The sequence below is a fragment of the Bubalus kerabau genome, chromosome 15 (assembly GCF_029407905.1).
Source record: "Bubalus kerabau isolate K-KA32 ecotype Philippines breed swamp buffalo chromosome 15, PCC_UOA_SB_1v2, whole genome shotgun sequence".
Taxonomy (NCBI): domain Eukaryota; kingdom Metazoa; phylum Chordata; class Mammalia; order Artiodactyla; family Bovidae; genus Bubalus; species Bubalus kerabau.
This window is the reverse complement of record NC_073638.1, coordinates 16,818,002-16,841,910: the sequence shown is the minus strand read 5'-3', so window position 1 is coordinate 16,841,910 and position 23,909 is coordinate 16,818,002. Positions and strand designations below refer to the sequence as shown.

The following is a 23,909-nucleotide window of genomic DNA, read 5'->3' as shown; positions in this document are numbered from 1 at the left end:
TACCTTAGAGGCTAGCTATGCTGACAGCACCAGGCTGTTAGCTCAGACACAGCAGGGCTGTCTGATGTCCACCTACTTACACGTAACAGAAACTTACTAATGGTTTGTTGAATAGTGAGGAGCAAATCTGCGAATTCACCTTCAATTTCTTACATGAAATTGAAGAATACCACACTATATATATATATATATATATATATATATATATATATATATATATGATGTGATCTATAATCTTGAAGGAAATGTTACAACCTCACAATGCATGGTCTTTTAACTCAGTGTGGTACCCTAACTCATAGTACGTTATATGGACTTCTCTTCATATCTAGAATTCAGGACAAGAATCTTTGCATCCTTTGTTTCATATAGCAATAATAACTAACATTTGCATAGCACTTCTATGGTTATTTAAATATTCAATATGAATCATTTCATTTGATTCTCATGCTAACCCTGAAAAGCAGGTATTTTTATAATGAGAAAACAGAGGCTCTGAGAGATTAGCTAACTATTACTCAAGACAGAATTCAGATCAAGAGTTTAATATGATCTTTTCATTGTACTTTATGCCTTTGCTTATTTCTCTGCCCTTTAAACTATATGTTGACAATCTGATTTTCCTATAATTGCATGTTTTCTCAGTAGTTCTTAATATGCTCCCTATTTTTAAAATTTATTTTTTATTGAAGGATAATTGCTTTATAGGATTTTATTGTTTTCTGTCAAACCTCAATATTAATCAGCCATAGGTATACATATATCCCCTCCCTTTTGAATCTCCCTCCCATCTCCCGCCCCATCCCACCCCTCTAGGTTGATACAGAGCCCCTGTTTGAGTTTCCTGAGCCATACAGCAAATTCCTGTTGGCTATCTATTTTACATATGGTAATGTAAGTTTCCATGTTACTCTTTCCATACATCACACCTTCTCCTTCCCTTCCCCCATGTCCATAAGTCTACTCTCTATGTCTGTTTCTCCACTTCTGTCCTATAAATAAATTCTTCAGTACCATTTTTCTAGATTCCATATATATGCATTAGAATATGATATTTATCTTTCTCTTTCTGACTCACTTCACTCTGTGTAATAGGTTCTAGGTTCATCCACTTCATCAGAACTGACTCAAATGTGTTCCTTTTTATGGCTGAGTAGTATTCCATTGTGTATGTGTACCACAACGTCTTTATCCATTCATCTGTTGATGGACATCTAGGTTGCTTCCATGTTCTAGCTATTGTAAATAGTGCTGCAATGAACAATGGGATACATGTGTCTTTTTCGGTTTTGGTTTCCTCAGGGTGTATGCTTAGGAGTGGGATTGCTGGTTTTATTCCTAGTTTTTTAAGGAATCTCCATACTGTCTTCCATAGTAGCAATTTTTATTCCCACCAACAGTGCAAGAGCATTCCCTTTTCTCCACACCCACTCCACCGTTTATTGTTTGTAGACTTTTTGATGATGGCCATTCTGACCAGTATAAGGTGATATCTCACTGTAGTTTTGATTTGCATTTCTCTAATAATGAGTGATGTTGAGCATCTTTTCATGTGTTTGTTAACCATCTGTATGTTTTCTTTGGAGAAATGTCTGTTTAGGTCTTTTTCCCACGTTTTGATTGGGTTGTTTGTTTTTCTGGCATTTAGTTATATGAGCTGCTTGTATGTTTTGGACGTTAATCCTTTGTCAGTTTTTTCATTTGCTGTTATTTTCTCCCATTCTGATGGTTGTCTTTTCACCTTGCTTATAGTTTCCTTTGCTGTGCAAAAGCTTTTAAGTTTATTCAGGTCCCACTTTTTTACTTTTGTTTTTATTTCTGTTACTCTAGGAGGTGGGTCATGGAGGATCTTGCTTTGATTTGTCATCAAGTGTTCTGCCTATGTTTTTCTCTAAGAGTTTTGTAGTTTTTGTTTTTACATTTAGGTCTTTAATCCATTTTGAGTTTATCTTTGTGTATGGTGTTAGGAAGTGTTCTAATTTCATTCTTTTACATGTAGCTGTCCAGTTTTCCCAGCACCATTTATTGAAGAGGCTGTCTTTGCCCCATCGTATGGTCTTGCTTCCTTTGTTGAAAATAAGGTATCCATAGGTGCATGGGTTTATTTCTGGGCTTTCTATCTTGTTCCATTGGTCTGTATTTCTGTTTTTGTGCCAGTACCATACTGTCTTGATGACTGTAGCTTTGTAGTATAATCTGATGTTAGGAAGATTGATTCCTCCAGCTGCATTCTCATGACTGCTTTGGCTATTCGGGGTCTTTTGTGTTTCCATGTAAATTGTGAAGCATTTTGTTCTAGTTCTGTGAAAAATGCCATTGGTAATTTGATAGGGATCACATTGACTCTGTAGATTGCATTTGGTAGTATAGTCATTTTCACAGTATTGATTCTTCCTACCCAGGAACATGGAATATCTCTCCATCTGATTATGTCATCTTTGATTTCTTTCATTAGTGTCTTATAATTTTCTGTGTACAGTTCTTTTGTCTCCTTAGGTAAGTTTATTCCTAGATATTTAATTCTTTTTGTTGCAGTGGTGAATGGCATTGATTCCTTAATTTCTCTGAGTTTTCATTTTTAGTATATAGAAATGCAAGTGATTTCTGTGTATTGATTTTGTATCCCACAACTTTGCTAAACTCACTGATCAGCTCTAGTAATTTTCTGATACTATCTTTAGGATTTTCTATGTACAGTATCATGTCATCTGTAAACAGTGAGTGCTTAAATTCTTCTTTTCCAATCTGGATTCATTTTATTTCTTTTTCTTCTCTGATTGCTGTAGCTAGGACTTCCAGAATTATGTTGAATAATAGTAGTGAAAGTGGACACTCTTGTCTTGTTCCTGATCTTTGACTAGGGAATGCTTTCAGTTTTTCACCATTGAGAATAATGTTTGCTGTAGGCTTATCTTACATGGCCTTTACCAAGTTGAGGTAGGTTCCTTCTATGCCCATTAGTTGTAGAGGTTTATTCATAAATACACAGAAGAACTATACAAAAAAGATCTTCACGACCAAGATAATCACGATGGTGTGATCACTGACCTAGAGCCAGACATCCTGGAATGTGAAGTCAAGTGGGCCTTAGAAAGCATCACTACGAACAAAGCTAGTGGAGGTGATGGAATTCCAGTTGAGCTATTTCAAATCCTGAAAGATGATGCTGTGAAAGTGCTGCACTCAATATGTCAGCAAATGTGGAAAACTCAGCAGTGGCCACAGGACTGGAAAAGGTCAGTTTTTATTCCAATCCCAAAGAAAGGCAATGCCAAAGAATGTTCAAACTACCACACAATTGCACTCATCTCACATGCTAGTAAAGTAATGCTCAAGATTCTCCAAGCCAGGCTTCAGCAATATGTGAACCGTGAACTTCCAGTTGTTCAAGCTGGTTTTAGAAAAGGCAGAGGAACCAGAGATCAAATTGCCAACATCTGCTGGATCATGGAAAAAGCAAGAGAGTTCCAGAAAAACATCTATTTCTGCTTTATTGACTATGCCAAAGCCTTTGACTGTGTGGATCACAATAAACTGTGGAAAATTCTGAAAGAGATGGGACTACCAGACCACCTGACCTGCCTCTTCAGAAACCTGTATACAGGTCAGGAAGCAACAGTTAGAACTGGACATGGAACAACAGACTGGTTCCAAATAGAAAAAGGAGTACGTCAAGGCTGTATTGTCCCCCTGCTTATTTAACTTATATGCAGAGTACATCATGAGAAATGCTGGGCTGGAAGAAGCACAAGCTGGAATCAAGATTGCCAGGAGAAATATCAATAACCTCCGATATGCATATAACACCACCCTTATGGCAGAAAGTGAAGAGGAACTAAAAACTCTTTTGATGAAGGTGAAAGAGGAGAGTGAAAAAGTTGGCTTAAAGCTCAACATTCAGAAAACGAAGATCATGGCATCTGGTCCCATCACTTCATGGGAAATAGATGGGGAAACAGTGGAAACAGTGTCAGACTTTATTTTGGGGGGCTCCAATATCACTGCAGATGGTGACTGCAGCCATGAAATTAAAAGATGCTTACTCCTTGGAAGGAAAGTTTTGACCAACCTAGATAGCATATTGAAAAGCAGAGACATTACTTTGCCAACAAAGGTCTATCTAGTCAAGGCTATGGTTTTTCCAGTGGTCGTGTATGGATGTGAGAGTTGGATTGTGAGGAAAGCTGAGCGCTGAAGAATTGATGCTTTTGAACTGTGGTGTTGGAGAAGACTCTTGTGAGTCCCTTGGACTGCAAGGAGATCCAACCAGTCCATTGTGAAGGAGATCAGCCCTGGGATTTCTTTGGAAGGAATGATACTAAAGCTGAGACTCCAGTACTTTGGCCACCTCATGCAAAGAGTTGACTCATTGGAAAAGACTCTGATGCTGGGAGGGTTTGGGGCAGGAGGAGAAGGGGATGACGGAGGATGAGATGGCTGGATGACATCACTGACTCAATGGACATGAGCCTGAGTGAACTCCGGGAGTTGGTGATGGACAGGGAGGCCTGGCATACTGCGATATTCATGGGGTCGTGAAGAGTCAGACACGACTGAGCAACTGAACTGAACTGAATATATATATATTTATCTTTCTGACTTGCTTCACTTAGTATGATAAACCTCTAGGTTCATTCATGTTGCCACAAATGGCATTATTTCATTTTTATGGCCGAGTAATATTCTGTTGTGTGTGTGTGTATATATATGTATATACACACAAACATTAATATGAGAGATTGTTGGATCATATAGTGGTTCTATTTTTATTTAAGTAACCGCTATATTCTTCTTGAAAGTGGCTATGCCAATTTACACTCCCAACAATAGTGGAGGAGAGTTCCCTTTCCTCCACACTCTAGCCTTTATTGTTCATAGACTTTTAATGATGGCCATTCTGACTGGTGTGAGGTGATACCTCATTATAGTTTTGATTTGTATTTCTCTGATTATTAGTGATGTTGACCATCTTTTCTTGTGCTTTTTGTCTATATGTATGGAAATGTCTACTTAGATTTTCTGCCCAATTTTTTTATTCAGTTTGTTTTTTTGATATTGAGCTGCCTGAGACGTTTGTATATTTTTGAGATATACAAAATATCTTGTCAGGATTTTTTTTTGGAAATATACAAAATACCTTGTTGGTTGCTTCATTTGCAAATATTTTTCTCCCATTCTCTGAGTTGTCTTCTTATTTTGTTTATGGTTTCCTTTGTGTCCAAAAACTATTAAGTTTAATTAGCCCATTTGTTTATTTTTGTTTGTTTGTTTGTTTTCATTATTCTTGGTGGTGGATACAAAAAGATATGGCTGCAATTTATATCAAAGAGTGTTTTGCCTGTTTTTGTATGTGTGTGTGTAAGAGTTTTATAGTATCTGGTTTTACATTTAGGTCTTTAATCCATTTTGAGTTTATTTAATTGTAGTAGTCTGACACGACTGAGCAACTTCACTTTCACTTTGCACTTTCATGCATTGGAGAAGGAAATGGCAACCCACTCTAGTGTTCTTGCCTGGAGAATCCCAGGGACGGGGGAGCCTGGTGGGCTGCTGTCTATGGGGTCGCACAGAGTCGGACACGACTGAAGCAACTTAGTAGCAGCAGCAGCAGCAGCAGCAGTCTCTTAGGATCCTTTGGATTTCTGTGGTATCAGTTGTAATGTTTTTCCCATTTCTGATTTTATTGTTTTGAGTCCTTTCTCCTTTTTTCCTTGATACATCTGGCAAAAGGTTTATCAATTTTGTTTATCTTCTCAAAGAACCAGCTTTTAGTTTCATTTTTTTTCTCTTTCTTCATCTATTTCATTTATTCCTGTTCTCATCTGTATGATTTTTTTTCCTTCCACTAACTTTGGGTTTTGTTTGTTCTTCTTTCTCTAATTGCTTTAAGTGTAAGGTTAGGTTTATTTGAGATTTTTCTCTTTCTTGAAGTAAGATTGTATTGCTGTAAACTTCCCTTTTAGAACTGCTTTTGCTGCCACCTATAGGTTTTGGATCTTTGTACTTTGTCTAGTTGCAGTGAGCAGGGGCTACTGTTCATTGCAATGCACGGGCTTCTCATTGTGGTGGCTTATCTGGTTGCAGAGCACAGGCGCAAGGGCTTCAGTAGCTGTGGTACATAGTCTTAGTTGCTTTGCAGCATGTAGGATCTTCCCAGACTAGGGATCGAACCCATGTCCCCTGCATTGGCAGGCAGATTCTTAACCACTGACCACTAGGGAAGTGCCTATTGGATGTTTCTTGTATCTTCTCAGTTTGTGCCTCCATTCTTTTTCAAGATCTTGGATCATTTTTACTATCATTACTCTGGACTCTTTTTTGGGTAGATTGCCTTTTTCTTCACTTGTTTTTCTCGGTTTTCATCTTGTCCCTTCATCTGGAACATATTTCTCTGCCATCTCACTTTGTCTCACTTTTGTCAACTAGAAAAACATGCACAATGTGAGAATGCAAGTTAGGTTTTATTTGGGGCAAAATGAAGACTGCAGCTCCAGAAACGGTATCTCAGATTGCCGGGAGCTGGCATATTGCATATTGAGTGCATATTGCATATTGAGTGCAGCACTTTCCACAGCATCATCTTTCAGGATCTGGAATAGCTCAACTGGAATTCTATCACTGCCGGGAGCCAGCGTGAGGAACTCCGCCCATGACAAAGGTCATGAGGAAGGAGGCTCGGCATACGCAAAGGTGGGATCGAGCCTCAGGAGTCCCCCTGGAAATTCTCGAGCATCTACCCCCCAAACCAGAGTCTGCCTACTTTCTGCTTTGTGCTTTCACCTACACCTCTGGCTTTACGGGGGGCTGTCCCCCACTACCTCTCTCTGAAAAAAGAGTTAGCTTACAGCTCCAGTTAATAATTCCTGGGTGTGACAGTGTTTCAACCTAAAAACTCCTTTGGAAATCCTCTAGCCTGCCTGAATAGGTTTTTCCAGCCACATGTGATTGTTCAGAGCCTCCCAACTGTGAGAGGCAGGAGATGTTCTAAACTGCCTAAACACAGATTCCTTTGAGTAGTTAAAAGATTGATTAGAAATTGTATTGGTGAAGGGTTTTTCACTTGTTGGGCCAATGTTTGCTGCTAAGTCTCCATACTCCTTACCTACTGTGTCCTTGGCAGTGTATTGATTGATATAATGGGTGTATAGAAATGTAAAATGCAGCTTTGTCCAATGCTTTTTTGGAGGCTGGTGCCTGACTTTGGAATAATCACCTTTAGAGAAAAATAAGTTTCTTAAAATGTTAACAGGCCTCTGGGCCAGAAGATGATGTCAATCACCTGAACTTTTGCATATGATAAGTTTGAAAGCCTGGCTTAGTTTAGAACCAGGAACTGCTGTCCTTGCATGACTCCACCCCTTCCCCCATTATCCTCTATGCATAACTTAAGGTATAAAAACTACTTTGGAAAATAAAGTGCAGGCCTTGTTCACTGAAACTTGGTCTCCCCATGTCGCTCTCTCTCCCAAATTCTGGCTGAGTCTCCATCTGGAGCGTGGAACCCGCCATGCTTGCTAATTATGCCTGGGCTTCTAAGATCTGACCGGGGAGGCCTCAGTGTCTCCTCTCCTTCGGGAGAATGGAAGGACGCCTGCGGCCTACGTAAGTGGTGCAAACTTCTTGTCTTGAAGTTTTATTGGTCTCCCGCGTAAACCAAGCTACTCAGCCTCTTTTCTCCACTGAATTTTCCTACTGAGCTATCCTCATTCTATTACTCTTTGTATCCTTAATTAACGTGTAATTAAGCAGTTGTTTCCTGACCCTCACCTATGCCGTCTCTCCTTCGAATACCCTGGATCAGCCGGGGCTGGACCCCAGCATCAGATAGCTGAGAAACTGCCCCAAATTGGTAGTGAGAGAAGCTCAATAGGGCTGCCCTGGTGGCTTAGATGGTAAAGCGTCTGCCTGCAATGCAGGCAACCCGGGTTCAATTCCTGGGTCAGGAAAATAGCTCAATATATATAATTTTGGTGAAAGGGGAGTTCAGTGCAATCCAGTGCTTACCTTACAAAAGATTTTCTGCTAGGCATGAGGAGGTGATGTCGCCATGAAGGGATTTAGTGCTTTTCTAGATCTGAGGAGATACGGATCATGAAACCAGTTCTGAAAATATCTATCTAAAGACTTGTTTCACCAGCTTCCTTGGAGCACAGAGTGCCTCACTCTCCACCCTGAATTCCCTTCAGGGCGTGAAAGTAAACAGCTGTAGCAACAGAGTATTCAGTCTCTCCAGAGGCAGATGACAAATGCCCTTTGCAAGTGCCAATAGAGGACCCCCTCATGGTAATAAATTTGACCATACTTTGGGAGGCATTTCATGACCATTCCATTCCACATTGCTAGGAAGACTCATTCCTAGTTCTGGAGAAGGCTACTCAGCATGCTATTACTGGATTTAGGTCTTAATAGTCAAAGATCTCTAGACACTTGTCTTCTAGTTATGGTCCAGTTATGTCTTTTTCCAGTCCTTGCTGCAGGTTGTGAGGCATCTCATCTTTGTCAAAAGATTGATTACTGAGATAAGCCTCAGAAAAAAGCTTAGAATATCCTTTAATAATTCAATTAAATTTTATATTCAGTTCAGTTCAGTCGCTCAGTCATGTACGACTCTTTGCGACCCCATGACTCTCAGCACGCCAGGCCTCCCTGTCCATCACCAACTCCCGGAGTTCACTCACACTAATGTCCTTCGAGTTGGTGATGCCATCCAGCCATCTCAGCCTCTGTCATCCCCTTCTCCTCCTGCCCCCAATCCCTCCCAGCATCAGAGACTTTTCCAATGAGTCAGCTCTTCGCATGAGGTGGCCAAAGTGTTGGAGTTTCAGCTTCAGCATCAGTCCTTCCAATGAACACCCAGGACTGATCTCCTTTAGAATGGACTGGTTGGATCTCCTTGATCCAAGGGACTCTCAAGAGTCTTCTCTAACACCACAGTTCAGAAGCATCAATTCTTTGGCACTCAGCTTTCTTCACAGTCCAACTCTCACATCCATACATGACTACTGGAAAAACCATAGCCTTGACTAGATGGACCTTTGTTGGCAAAGTAATATCTGTGCTTTTGAATATGCTGTCTAGGTTGGTCATAACTTTTCTTCCAAGGAGTAAGAGTCTTTTAATTTCATGGCTGCAGTCCCCATCTGCAGTGATTTTTGAGCCCCCAAAAATAAAGTCTGACACTGTTTCCACTGTTTCCCCATCTATTTCCCATGAAGTGATGGGACCAGATGCCATGATCTTAGTTTTTTGAATGTTGAGCTTTAAAACAACATTTTCACTCTCCTCTTTCACTTTCATCAAGGGGCTTTTTAGTTCCTCTTCACTTTCTGCCATAAGAGTGGTGTCACCTGCCTATCTGAGGTTATTGTTATTTCTCCCAGCAATTTTGATTCCAGCTTGTGCTTCTTCCAGCCCAGGGTTTCTCATGATGTACTCTGCATAGAAGTTAAATAAGCAAGGTGACAATATATATTAGTATAGCATAACAACAAACAACTATCTAGGAAATGAGTCTTAGTAGATACAGACCTCAGTTGACAAACTGGGATTTAACATTCATCAAAATATCTTTTTCTCCCTAAAATTAACCTCGATTTTTACCAAATATAGCTAAATTAAGACAAGTCTGTTTGCAAACTAAGCCTGGTTTCAATAAAACTGGCCTGGTGGTTTATATAACCATAACTATCATATATATATATATATATGTATATATATATATATATATGTGTGTGTGTATATATATATATTTTTTTTTTGCTTCACTGAAACTTTTATAAAGAGTCTCAGACTGAACTTAAAACTCTCAGGGCTAGGAAAGTCACACCAAGGGCTTATCACAGATTTTACCCAACAGATCTAGGTGAATTCTTCCCTTCTCCTGATCTTCAGAATTCCAAGATTTCTTTATATGGACCGGTTACTGAGATAGTTTTTCTAATTTATCTGAAAAAGCTACTGGAAACTTAAGAGTTTCCAATCTCTGGAGGGATAAGGTAGAGAGAAAAGGTAAAAATGTTTCAATTTTGCTTTCTTGTTGTTGTCTTTCAGTTCAGTTGCTCCTTCATGTCCAACTCTTTGCAGTCCCATGGACTTATAACATGCCAGCCTTCCCTGACTTTCACTATCTTCCAGAGAATGCTCAGACTCTAGTACAGTGAGTCAGTGATGCCATCCAACCATCTCATCCTCTGTCACCCACTTTTCCTCCTGTCCTCAATCTTTCCCAGCAATAGGGTCTTTTCCAGTGAGTTGGCTCTTCTCATCAGGTGGCCAGAGTATTGGGGCTTCAGCTTCAGCAGCACTTCTTCTAATGACTATTTAGAGCTGATTTCCTTTAGGATTGTCTGGTTTGATCCCCTTACTGTCCATGGAAACCTCAAGAGTCTTCTCTAGCACCACAGTTCCAAAGCATTAATTCTTTGGCTCTCAGCCTTCTTTATGGTCCAGCTTCTCACATCGAAATATCACTACTGGACAAAGCATAGCTTTGACTATACAGACTTTTGTCAATGAAGTGATGCCTCTCCTTTTTAATAGGCTGTCTAGTTTGTCATAGCTTTTCTTCCAAGGAGCAAGCATCTTTTAATTTCATAGCTTCAGTCAACATCTGCAGTGATTTGGAGCCCAATAAAATAAAGTCTGTCACTGTTTCCACTGTTTTCCCATCATTTGCCATGAGGTGATAGGACTGGAGTCATCATCTTCATTTTTTAAATGTTGAGTTTTAAGCCAGCTTTTTCACTCTCCTTTTTTGCCTTCATCAAGAGATTCTTTAGTTCCTCTTTGCTTTCTGCCATTAGGGTGATGTCATCTTCATATCTGAGGTTATTGGTATTTCTCCTGGCAGTCTTGATTCCATCCTGAGCTTCATTCAGGCATGCATTTTGCATGATGTACTCTGCATATAAGTTAAGTGAACGGGGTGACAAGGTACAGCCTTGACATACTCCTTTCCCAATATTGAACCAGTTCATTGTTCCATGTCCAGTTCTACCTGTTGTTTCTTGACCTGCACACCAATTTATCAGAAGGCAGGTAAGGTGGTCTGATATTCCCATCTCTTTAAGAATTTTCCACTCTGTGTTTTGATCCACACAGTCAATGGCTTTAGTGTACTCAGTAATGCAGAAGTAAATGTTGTTCTGTAATTCTTTTGTTTTATCTGTGATCCAGCAGATGTTGGCAATTTGATCTCCGGTTCTTCTGCTTTTTCTAAGTCCAGCTTGTACATCTGGAAGTTCTTGGTTCATGTACTGTTGAAGCCTAGCTGGAAGAATTTTTAGCATAATCATGCTAGCATGTGAAATGGGTGCAATTGTGTGATAGTTTGAACATGATTTGGCATTGCCCTTCTTTGGGATTGGAATGAAAACTGACATTTTCCAGTCCTGTGGTCACTGCTGAGTTTTCCAAATTTGTTGGCATATTGAATACAGCACTTTAGCAGTATCATCTTTTAGGATTTGAAATAGCTCAACTGGAATTCCATCACCTCCACTAGCTTTGTTCATAGTCATGCTTCCTAGGGCCCACTTGACTTCACATTCTAGGATGTCTGGCTCAAGGTGAGTGATCACACCATCATGGTTATCTGGGACATTAAGATCTTTTTTGTACAGTTCTTCTGTGTATTCTTGTCACCTCTTCTTAATCTTTTCTGCTTCTGTTTGGTCTATACCATTTCTGTCCTTTATGTGACCATCTTTTCAGATGGGCAGTCGTCTCTTGTATTGTTAGAAGAGGGTATTTGCTATGACCAATACATACTTTTGGCAAAACTTTGTTAGCCTTTGCCTGGCTTCATTTTGTACTCCAAGGCCAAACTTGTCTCTTACTCCAGGTATCTTTTGACTTACTCCTTTTACATTCCAGTACCCTGTGATGAAAGAGGCATCTTTTTTTGGTATTAGTTCCAGAAGGTCTTATAGGTCCTCATAGAAGTGTTCAACTTAAGGTTCTTTGGCATTAAGGTTGGGGCATGGACTTGGATTACTGTGGTAGAATGGTTTGCTTTGGAAATGAATGGAGAACCTTCTGTCATTTTTGAGATTGTACCCAAGTACTGCATTTTGGACTCTTATTGACTATGAGGGCTACTGCATTTCCTCTAAGGGATTCTTGCTTACATGAAGAGATATAATGGTCATCTGAATTAGATTTGCCCATTCATGTCCATTTTAGTTCACTGATTCCTAAAATGGTGGTCATCTCTTTTTGACCACTTCCAATTTACCTTGATTCGTGGACCTAACATTCCAGGTTCCTATGCAATATTGTTTATAGCATTGGACTTTACTTTCACTACCAGTCACATCCGCAACTAGGTGTTATTTTGGTTTTGACTCAGCTTCCCCATTCCTTCTGGAACTATTTGTCCACTGTTCTCCAGTAGGATATTGGACACTTACTGACCTGGGTGGTTCATCTTTCAGTGTCATATCTTTTTGTCTTTCCATACTGTGCATGGAGTTCTCAAGGCAGGAATGCCAAAGTGATTTGCCATTCTTCTCCAGTAGACCATGTTTTGTCAGAACTTTACACCATGACCCATTTGTCTTGCTTGGGTGGCCCTTCAAGGCTTGGCTCATAGTTTCGTTAAGTTACACAAAGTTGTGGTCCATGTGATCATTTTGGTTAGTTTTCTGTGATTGTGGTTTTCATTCTGTCTGCTTTCTGATGGATGAGGATAAGAGGTTTGGGCAAGCTTCCTGATGGGAGGGACTGGCTGTGAGTAAAACTGGATCTTGCTCTAGTGGGCAAAGCCATGCTCAGTAAATCTTTAATCCAGTTTTCTACTGATGGGTGGAGTTGTGTTCCCTTCCTATAGTTTGGCCTCAGGCCAAATTACAGGAGGGATAATGGTGACCTCCTCCAAAAGGATTTATGCCATCGGGTGCCATGCCCTTAGAATTGCTGCTGTCAATGCCCTGACTTGGCAGCAGGCCACTGTCGACCCAGTGCCTCTGCTAGGGACTCCCAAACACTGACAGGCAAGTCTGGGTCAGTCTCTTATGTGGTCACTGCTCCTTTCTCCTTGGCCCCACTGTACACAATATTTTGTTTGTGCCCTCCAAGAGTCTCTGTTTCCCCAGTCCTGTGGACATTTTGTAATGAAATCCCGCTCACCTTCAAAGTCAAATTCACTGGGATTTTCAGTCCCTTTGTTGGATCTCCAGGTTGGTAGGTCTGTTGTGGGGCCTAGAACTTTCGCAGTAGTGCCAGAACTTCTTTGGTATAATTGTTCTCCAATTTGGGATTGCCCACCCTGTGGCTCTGTGGTGGGGCTAATGGCAACCTCGTCCAGGAGGACTGATGCCACATGCCACACCTCCTAGGACTGCTGCTGCTAGAGTCCCTGTCCCCATGCCAGGCAACTGCTAACCCAGGCCTCCACAGGAGCCCCTCAAACACTCACAGGCAGGTCTGGCTCAGTCTCTTGTTGGGGGTCACTGCTCCTTTCCCCGGTTCCTGTGTACACGAGTTTTTGTTTGTGCTTTCCAAGCTTCTCTGGTGGGTATGAGGTTTGATTTTGAATGCGATTGTGCCCCTCCTGCCATCTTGTTGCAGCTTCTCCTTTGCCTTTGGACGTAGGGTATCTTTTTTTGGTGGGTTGCAACATTCTCCTATCAATGATTGTTCAGCAGGTAGTCGTAATTTTGGTGTTCTCGCAGAAGATGAGCGCATACCCTTCTACTTGGCCATCTTTGTGTAATGGAAATATCTCAACCTGAACTATGTTGCCTCTGCGTGCACCTGGAGGCAAGGCCTCCAGTTGTAAAAGTATAATTTACCAAATTACTCTAAGTCATAATTAGTTTGAGGGGAAGGTTTTCCTTATACCTGGAAAACACAGTGCAAACCAGTAGTTTCTCAGATATAAACCATAAAAGTTATAAGCATATTCACCCGTTCCTTCTGTCCTTTTGTTAACCTTTGGGAAGCCATCAGATTTCCCATTAGAATCCTTTAATTTCTTACCTGGTTCAGCATTATGGTTTGAAAGTCAGAAACTTGTATTTATCCAAAAGTCCTTTCTATAAATCTTCTTGAGGAGGAAGCATTTTTGCAAAAACATCAAAATAAAACCTTAACTGTCTATAATGGCAAAAGACTTTGAAGGCACATTTAAATTCTGATTACGATGCAATTGACAAAGAAACTTGGTTATGGCCATGACAACACTTTACTATTATAACTAGAATTATGACTGATAACATATTAACCAGGACATATCAGAATTTTAGGCACTCCATATAATTTCTAGGATAGCTGTATTAGTAACATTTACCATAGTATATAATCTGAGGCGATTTATTACTCACTCAACAGTACTTTCCATGCAATTCAGCATACCAAATGAACCTAATTAAATATCTCTCTTTGGGATGTTTCAGGGGTCCTCTGAAGCATCCCAAAGTTAGCCAGAAATCAAAAGAACTTTAATTAAAATTTGATATTTGGGAAACTTGTCAAAAAGTTTAAAATCACTTGATTAGATAAGATCAGTCACTGTGAGACCATATTTATTCCTTAACAAAAGTTACCAGAGATCTCAAAAGCAAATACAAATCATTTAAAGGCAAAGAAACTCATATCATCTGTTATCAATGTATATTTGATCATATGATTTGAAAATCATATGATCAAAAATGTCATTCCAAGTAAAGTTTTCTCTGAACAGAAAGAAAAAGCCAAATCTAAGTCTTAGCTTAGTCTCAACAAGGTTCATTTATTTACCCAACTAAATTCAGTTCAGTCTTAGGAAATCCTGATTATGTGTAACTCTTTTCAGTATTCTTTTATTTCTCACACTTTCTTTTACTGAAAACACATAGCTTAGTTTCCTTACAGTTTTTTCCACATTGAGTTACTTGCCTTGTCAACAGATTTGTAACAGATAAGGTTTTATTTGACCACTAGTAAACCTAGGTACAACAGGAATATTATACTTAACATTGGTAACTTTAGACATACCTATATTAATCAAACCAACAAGCTTAAGCCACCTTCAGTAACAGATATCAATTCAGTACTGAATATCTCCCAGGTCACAAGTCCTAAAATTTATCTTGGCCAGTTTTTTATATATTTAGATTTAATTTTTAAGTACTTACTTTCAAGTCAGTTCAAAATTCCTTTACCTGTTAATTTTTACATAAAGACTGAACCAGAAATCTCAGTGTTTTTTGGTTTTTTTTCGCTTGAGTTCAAAAGGCTTTTTCCCTACCACTGCCCCCACCCCTCTTTTTTTTTTCCTGACGGCTTGGGCACAGGAGAGAGAAATACCAATTGCTTTCATGGAAGCATAGTTGAAGGTCTCACAGTCTTCTAAAATTACCCTGGGTGTTTGGGGGGACTACAAGATGGAACAAAGCTTACCCATAACAAGGCTAGTCCAAAACAGAAAATCCCAGTGAACTTTCCACCACAGGCAGAACCTGAGGCAATAGGGAAGGATTCCCTGGTGTGGTCACACGTGAGCCCTGTCCTGTTATTTACCAAAGTCAATGTAAGTACCAACACATGTCAACAAACAAACATTAATACCAAGTATTAATTTGATCCTTAGTATTTCCCAGTTCACATAAACCTGAAATCCATTTAGCTTAATTTCTCTTGGACTTAGCATTGTTTGATTTTTAAGTGCCTACTTTTCTTTAAACCAATTAAATAGAGTTCATTTACAAATTAACTTCAGCAACAATATCCAAATACAAAGACATATACTGAGATATACATATATCCAAATAGACACAACAAGAGATCTCATAACTTTGTTTTCCAAACTTAGGCATGAATCACATATCACAATATAAAACTCACTAGTTTATATGTAACAGTTGGAATAAGGACTTTTCCATTTTTTTTGTTTGTTTGTTTTTCTCAGTTTCAAGAATTAGTAATGATCTAGACAAGTGTCCCTGAGAGCCATGGTCTCAAGGCAAAGGGAAAGAAAAGCATCTTTTCCTAGTAGGAAAATTTCAAAAAAGTTTTAGCCAATTTTCTCTGGAGTCTAAAGACCATTATGGCCACACTATCAAAAATTCTCTTTAGATTTCTATGGTCATAGTTTCATAGCCTAAATTTAGACTAGATAGTGCTCAAATCAGCCCTGATAACAAGGGCAACTGGTCCCAGTGGGGCCTGCCCTTCTGGGGAGGTGAGAGGTCTTAGTTCGACCAGCCCCAGGCTCTTGATTTGGAGAAGGCAATGGCAACCCACTCCAGTACTCTTGCCTGGAAAATCCCATAGACGGAGGAGCCTGGTGGGGTTGCGAAGAGTCAGACACGACTGAGCGACTTCACTTTCACTTTTCCCTTTCATGCACTGGAGAAGGAAATGGCAACCCACCCCAGTGTTCTTGCCTGGAGAATCCCAGGGACGGTGGAGCCTGGTGGGCTGCTGTCTGTGGGGTCACACAGAGTTGGACATGACTGAAGCGACTTAGCAGAAATAACAGCAGGCTGTTGATTATAGAGTAAGAGTCCTGAATGTAAGGGAACTTCAGTCCATTTACCCATCGTAGAGATCTAATATTTTTAGGCCATTTTTCTTTGTCATTGGATAAGAGCTATAGAACAAGTCATTTAAAATTTTTCCCAAGGGGTTCCCAGGTTGGTTGTGGAACCTTAGAGGAAGCATTTCCCATTTCAGCTCAAGCAGTTCATACTGGATGTCTGCGTGCTCAAACCAATCTTTGTGTTCAAACCAAAGTAACTAAAGCAAACCAGAGCCTCACCAACTGGAAGTCACATTCCAAATAAAACAAATGGCAAAGAGATGCCTAGAAATCAAAAGCCAAATGGAATAAACAGCAATGTAATACCCCAAAATGAAAGCCGAAAGGCAAAAAAAATGCCCCAAGAGGATCCCAAAGAGACACCCATAAGAAAAGCCAATTGTGACTTCTCAGTCCTACTAGATCTATGACCTAGCAGTCAGTGCTAGCAGCCTTTTTTAGTTCTGATATAGTTTAAAGCAATTTCTTGTTGGTTTCCTGTGAAGTTCCTCTATTATTTCCTTTTCTAGAACCTTCTGATACTAAAGTAAGCTTTCTATTCAGTGTGTTTGATTTTATGGACTGGCTTTTTCTAACTATGCATGCAAAATATCAATTTTGGAATAGCAAAAGAACCTCAACTTTTTAGGTTGATGTCCTTCAGTATAATTTCCTCAATTAAGTAGTCACTTGCAAGTATAAGTTTTGTGTGTACATAACCCTGGCTGAAGTGTTAGAAGCTACTTTCTGATGCTTCTTCTTTCTAGGAGGCTCTATTTCCCATTTTAAGTTGAATGTGTTGTGGATAAAATTCACTCTTCACTTTTATCCCAACAAATTCTATTAAGGCACCTGAATTGAGGAAGAGACTTATGTCAGCCTCTTACCTAACTCAGCACAGACCACTCAGTCTGCTACAACTGAACAACCTCAGTATCTTTCAACTGACCCTTCCCCAACCAGTACTTTTCCACTGGTGGGTTTTCCCTGGTGTCTTTCAACCATCCCTCCCCCACCAAAATTTTTCAACTGGAGGGGTATTTCTTGGTATCTTACAACTGAGCCCCCTTAGCGTCTAAGACCATGAGTGGATATGTCTGAGTAGAGTTCAGCTGGCCTCCTCCCCCCAGTATCTTTCAACTGGGAGGGGCAGGTAAGCTGCTCAACTGCCAAATAAAATTCAGTATCATTAACCAATACTGGAGATCAAAGAACCAGCGAAATTCATTTGGACTCCTTGAGGAAGCAGATGGGCACAAGGGGCTGCTACCAAAGCTCTGGTTCCTTATAGGGTGCAGGTGAAGGAGGGAAGTCCATCTGGGTTGCTTCACTGGTTGCCATAAGGGTTGACTAAAATACGATGCACAACATGAGAGGGCAAGTTAGGTTTTGTTGGGTGCAAAATGAGGACTGCAGCTCCAGAGACAGCAGCTCAGCTAGCTCTGAGAAACTGTTCCAGAATGGTAGTGGGGGAAGGTCAATGTATATGATTTTGGTGAAGGGAGAGTTCAGTGCAATCAAGTGCTTATTTTACAAATGGTTTTCAGCTAGTTATGAGGACCTGATGCCAGCGGATGTTCAAATTACTGTAGTATTGTACTCATTCCACATGCTAGCTAGATTATGCTCAAAATCCTTCAAGCTAGGCTTCAGTAGTAGATGAACTAAGAAATTCCAGATGTACAAGCTGGATTTAGAAAAGGCAGAGGAACTAGAGATCAAATTGCCAACTTCTGCTGGATCATAGAAAAAGCAAGAGAATTCCAAAAAAACATCTGCTTCAATGACTATGCTAAAGCCTTTGTGTGGATCACAGCAAACTGTGGAATATTCTTGAAGAGATGGGAATACCAGACCACCTTACCTGCCTCCTGATCAACTTGTATGCAGGACAAGAAGCAACAGTTAGAACTGGACATGAAACAATGGACTGGTTTAAAATTGGGAAAGGAGTATGTCAAGGCTGTATATTGTCACCCTGCTTATTTAACTTATATACAGAGTACATCATATGAAATGCTGAGCTGGATGATTCACAAGCTGAAATCAGGATTGCTGGGAGAAATATCAATAATCTCAGATATGCAGATGGCACCACCTTCATGGCAGAAATCAAAGAGGAACTAAAGAACCCCTTGATGAAGGTGAAAGAGGAGAGTGAAAAAGCTGGCTTAAAACTCAACATTCAAAAAACAAAGATCATGGCATCTGACTCCATCACTTCATGGCAAATAGGTGGGGGAAAAGTGGAAACAGTGTCAGATTTCATTTTCTTGGACTCCAAATTCACTGTGGACAGTGACTGCACCCACGAAATTAAAAGACACTTGCTCTTTGGAAGAAAAGCTATGACAAACCTAGGAAGAAAAGCTATGACAAACCTAGGCAGTGTATTAGAAAGCAGAGACATTACTTTGCCAACAGAGGTCCGTATATTCAAAGTTATGGTTTTTCCAGTAGTCATGTATGGATGTGAGAGTTGGCCCATAAAGATGGTTGAGTGCCAAAGAATTGATGCTTTTAAACTGTGGTGGTGGAAAAGACTCTTCAGAGTCTCTTAGCCAGCAAGGAGATCAAACCAGTCAATCCTGAAGGGAATCAACATTGAATATTCATTGGAAGGACTGGTGCTGAAGCTGAAGCTCCAATTCTTTGGCCACCAGATGCAAAGAGCTAACTCATTGAAAAAGACCCTAATGCTGGAAAAGATTGAGGGCAGGAGAAGGAGGCAACAGAAGATCAGGTGGTTGGATGGCATCATCAACTCAATGGACATGAGTTTGAGCAAACTCAGGGAGATAGTGAAGGACAGGGATGCCTGGCATGCTGCAGTCCATGGGGTTGCAAAGAGTCAAAAACGACTTAAGTGACTGAACAACAACACCAACAATGTCACCATGTAGGGATTTAGTGCTTTCTAAAATGAGATGTAAGGATTGGGATTGTGAAATCATTTCCTGAAAACATCTAACTATCTAAAGACCTGTTCTACCAGTTTCTTTGGAGCACTGAGTGCCTCACTCTCCACCCTGAACTCCCTTTAGTTCAGTTCAGTCGCTCAGTAGTGTCCAACTCTTTGCGACTCCATGGACTGCAACACACCAGGCCTCCCTGTCCATCACCGACTCCCAGAATCCACTCAAACTCATGTCCATTGAGTCAGTGATGCCATCCAACCATCTCATTCTCTGTCGTCCCCTTCTCCTCTCGCCTTCAATCTTTCCCAGCATCAGGGTCTTTTCAAATGAGTCAGCTCTCCGCATCAGGTGGCCAAAGTATTGGAGTTTCAGCTTCAACATCAGTCCTTCCAATGAACACCCAGGACTGATCTCCTTTAGGATGGATTGGTTCGATCTCCTTGCAGTCCAAGGGACTCTCAAGAGTCTTGTCCAACACCGTACGTAGTTCAAAAGCATCAATTCTTCGGCACTCAGCTTTCTTTATAGTCCAACTCTCACATCCATACATGACTACTGGAAAAACCATAGCCTTGACTAAACGGACCTTTGTTGGCAAAGTAATATCTCTGCTTTTTAATATGCTATCTAGTTTGGTCATAACTTTCCTTCCAAGGAGTAAGCATCTTTTAATTTCATTTTTCAGGGTGTGTCAAACATTAGCATCTGCAGCAGCACAGGATTCAATCTCTGCAGAGGCAAATGCCCTCGGCAAGCTCCAATTTGCAGTTGACACTTTCTGTGTTTGCAATCTCTATTCTGTAGGCTGCAGCATTGTAGATTGTAGGCTGCAGGATTGTAGGTGGGTAAAGCTGGTCTAGAGGGTTATGTGAGTTTCCTGGTTAGAGAGACTGGTACCTGCCCGCTGGTGGGTGGAGCTGGGTCTTGTTCTGCTGGGCTGGGCTGTGTCAAAAGATGTGTTTAAGAGGTGGTTGTGGGCTCAAGAAAACTTTTGGCAACTTGTCTGTTGATGGGTGGGTTTGTGTTTCCTCCCTTTTGGTTATATGGCCTGAGGCATCCCAGCCCTGGAGCCAGAGGCTCTTGGGTGGGGCCAGGTCTTGGTGTCTCTAGGAGAGCTCACACCAGTGAGCTGGTACCTCTGCCACCAGGGTTTTTATCCCTGCAATGAGCCAGAGCCCTCCCTACCCCTACATACACATACTGCCCCTGCAGGATACCCTCCCAAGACAAACAGGTAGGTCTAGCATAGGCTCCTGTGAAGTCACCAAGTTCATGGGTCTTGGTGTACATGAAACCTTGTGTGCCCCCTCCATACTGGAGTTTCTGTTTCCCCTAGTCCTCTGAAATCCCTTCAATCAAACCCTGCTGGCCTTCAAAGCCAAATGCTCTGGGGCCTTCTCCTGATGCCAGGCTTGCAGACTGGGGAGCCTGACCTGGGGCTCAGAACTCTCAGTCCTGTGGGAGAAACTCTGTGATGTATTTTCCAGTTTGTGGGTTGCCCATTCAGTCGGAATGGAATTTGATTGTGTTGCAGATGCACTCTTCCTGCTGTCTCATTGTGGATTCTTCTTATCTTTGGATGTAGAATATCTTCTTTGTTGATTGTTGTTCAGCAGTTGGTGGTGATTTTCGTGTTTTCTTGAGAGTAGTCTGGTGTTTCTGTGAGAGGAGGTGAGCTCAAGTCCTTCTACTCTACCATCTTGTCACTCTCAAGAGTTAAGTACATTTATACAAAGAATGTGCTGTAACATATGGTAGATTTCATTAAAGACAGTTTCATTAGCCTGTTTACCTTTTTCCATACTTTGGATTATTTTCTTAGGATAAATTTTTCAAAGAATAAATATTGGGGTAAAAGTTGTAAACATTTTTATCTTTCTTAAAAGATGGTTTGTAAAATTGCTTTTTAAACTAGGTCCAGCCAATTTGTATTAATGAATATGTTATGAGAGGAAGTTACATCACAGTGCTATTATTGTAGTATACTTTGGTTTTGAAATATTTTTGATACTTTAATAGAAGAAAAGTGAAACTTGATTTAGTTCTGTTATTAAGTTGAATGCTTTTTCCTTTTTATCAGTATCTTTAGAATTGAATATTTAATATTACGTTGATGATTTTAAAATTTTGAAAAACCTGTATGCAGGTCAAGAAGCAACAGAACCAGACATGGAACAACAGACTGGTTCAAAACTGGGAAAGGAGTATGTCAAGGCTGTGTATTGTCACCCTGCTTATTTAATGTATATGCAGGGTACATCATGTGAAATCTTGGGCTGGATAAATCACAAGTTAGAATCAAGATTGCTGGGAGAAATGTCAACAACCTCAGATATGCAGATGATGCCACTCTAATGCTAGAAAATGAAGAGAAACTAAAGAGTCTCTTGTTCAGTCGCTAAGTCATGTCTGACTCTTTGAGATTCCCTGTCCTTCACTATCTACCTGAGTTTGCTCAAATTCATGTCCATTGAGTCAGTGATGCTATCCAACCATCTCATCCTCTGTCACCCTCTTCTCTTGCCCTTAATCTTTCCCAGCATTGGGATTCTTTTCCACTGGAAGGACCAATGCTGAAGCTCCAATATTTTTGCCACCTGATACAAAGTGCTGACTCATTGGAAAAGACCCTGATGCTGGAAAAGATTGAGGGCAGGTGGAGAAGGAGGCAACCGAAGATGAGATGGTGGGATGGCATCACTGACTCAATGGACATGAATTTGAGTAAATTCAAGGAGATAGTGAAGGACAAGGAAGCCTGGTGTGCTGCAGTCCATGGGGTCACAAAGAGTTAGTTAGACACAACTGAGTGGCTGAACAAGAACAACAAAGCAAAATTGAAACATTTACCTTTTCTCTCTACCTGATCCTTCCAGAGATTGGAAACTTTTAGGTTTCCAGTAGCTTAACAAATAAGTCAGAAAAACTGTCTTGCTAACTACATATCAAAATGAAGGACATAAAAGCGTGGTGTGCTATAGTCATGGGGTCACAGAGTCAGACATGACCTGGCCACTGAACAACAACAAGCCCAATTATATATCTTACACAGGTAACAAGAGCAGTTAATTGGGAATTGTGCCACTGTTGTTACTGAAGGACTCTTAGTACTTTTCCATCTTAAAATGTAATCAAAATGACATTACTATACTTTGCTTCTAGCTTGGTACCTTTATTATACCTCAGGTATTAATGCAGCTGTGGGCTGGAATACTGAAGCTATTGAATGTTAATTAGAACTTGAGCAAATTCATATTAAGTATGACTGACATGGCAGTGTGACTTGACTCAGAAAGAATTCTTTTGATGAGAAGATTCATATCTTTATTCTCAGATGAACTGAGGGAATACTGATCCTTCAGCATTAATCAAAACTTATCACATCAAAAATTCCAATGAGTAAATACAAACTTTATGTGGCTACCTCTGTTAGATGAAATCTACTTATATATATCTCCTCTCTATTGTAGAGATTGGGTTAAGAAGAAATATCTGGAGATAATCATTAGTGATTTAACTTTAACCCCAATTCCTTCCCTAGTTTATATGTGCATATTGCATGTGCATGCATACACTTTCTCTTTTTTTCTCTTTCTTGTCTTTCTCTGTTTCTGTCACTCCCTCTATATATGGTATCTTTAGAACAGCAAAGCTGTGTACAAAACAATAGCAAAACTAGAGAAAAGACAGGCAGTCCTAACCCATAGATACTTGCCACAGTACCAGACATATGCATAAGGCATGTTAGGCCTCACCTGCTTGGGGAGATTAAAGGATGCTGTTAGCTGCCTTCACTGTTTTCATTGCCATAGAATGGTTTGGTTATACTAAAAAATTTAATTCAATTGCATTTTACAAATTTCAAATGCAACACTGTATTCTTGTCAGTTCAGTTTAGTTCAGTCATTCAGCTGTGTCCAACTCTTTGCGATCCCGTGGACTGCAGCATGCCAGGCTTCCCTGTCCATCGCCAGTTCCCGGAGCTTGCTCAAATTCATGTCCATCAGTGATGCCATGTAACCATCTCATCCTCTGTTGTCCCCTTCTCCTCCTGCATTCAATCTTTCCCAGCATCAAGGTCTTTTGATGTGTCAGTTCTTCACATCAGGTGGCCATAGTATTGGATTTCTATGTCAGTATCACTCCTTCCAATGAATATTCAGGATAGATTTCTTTTAGGATTGACCAGTTTGATCTCCTTGCAGTCCAAGGGCTCTCAAGAATCTCCTTCAACACCACAGTTCAAAAGCATCAATTCTTCAGTGCTCAGCTTTCTTGAGATATACATATTTAGCAGAACAAGAATCAATGGCTTTAAAAAATGAAATAAATTATTTAACTTTATTTAGGGTGATTTTATTTTATGATGGTGCATGTAATACATCTTGAAAGTATAAAGCAGCAGGATAAAATAAGCCATCCTCATGACATCTGGGCCATTACTAAATAGTTTATATCCTAATAAGAGATACTTTGAACCTATTAATTGT

At 40.3% G+C, this 23,909-nt stretch overlaps 1 protein-coding gene across 3 annotated transcripts in view; it reads left to right on the top strand.

The window, feature by feature from the left end:
- ALKBH8 (alkB homolog 8, tRNA methyltransferase) overlaps nt 1–23,909 on the top strand; it is a 120,294-nt gene that overhangs the window by 90,273 nt on the left and 6,112 nt on the right. The gene's annotated exons all lie outside the window — the stretch shown is intronic.